Below are 666 nucleotides of genomic sequence, written 5' to 3' on the forward strand. Positions count from 1 at the left end.
ATCCCAAGTCTCATTTCCAAATAACTTGTCATTTAGCTTCATGATTGCTCCAAGGTATTTAGCAACTTGCTCTTCAGTGACATACTCATCCTCTTCAGAGGAGGAATATTCATTAGAGTTCATGAATGGCAGAAGTAAGTCCAATAGAATCTCTATGGTCTCATTTTGAGCCTCAGATTCCCATGGCTCCTCATTGGGGAACTCATTGGAGGTCAGTGGACGTCCATTGAGGTGTTCCTCAGTGGCATTCACTGCCTCTCCCTCCTCTCCTAATTCGGCCATGTTGATGGCCTTGCACTCTCCTTTTGGATTTTCTTCTGTATTGCTTGGAAGAGTACTAGGAGGGAGTTCAGTAATTTTCTTGCTCAGCTGACCCACTTGTGCCTCAAAATTTCTAATGGAGGACCTCGTTTCAGTCATGAAACTTTGAGTGGTTTTGATTATATCAGAGACCATGGTTGCTAAGTCAGAGTTACTCTGCTTAGAACTCTCTGTCTGTTGCTGAGAAGATGATGGAAAAGGCTTGCCATTGCTAAACCTGTTTCTTCCACCAGTATTGTTATTGAAACCTTGTTGAGGTCTCTGTTGATCCTTCCATGAGAGATTTGGATGATTTCTCCATGAAGAATTATAGGTGTTTCCATAGGATTCTCCCATGTAATTCAC

Source organism: Arachis duranensis, chromosome 6 (genome assembly GCF_000817695.3).
Source record: "Arachis duranensis cultivar V14167 chromosome 6, aradu.V14167.gnm2.J7QH, whole genome shotgun sequence".
Classification (NCBI taxonomy): domain Eukaryota; kingdom Viridiplantae; phylum Streptophyta; class Magnoliopsida; order Fabales; family Fabaceae; genus Arachis; species Arachis duranensis.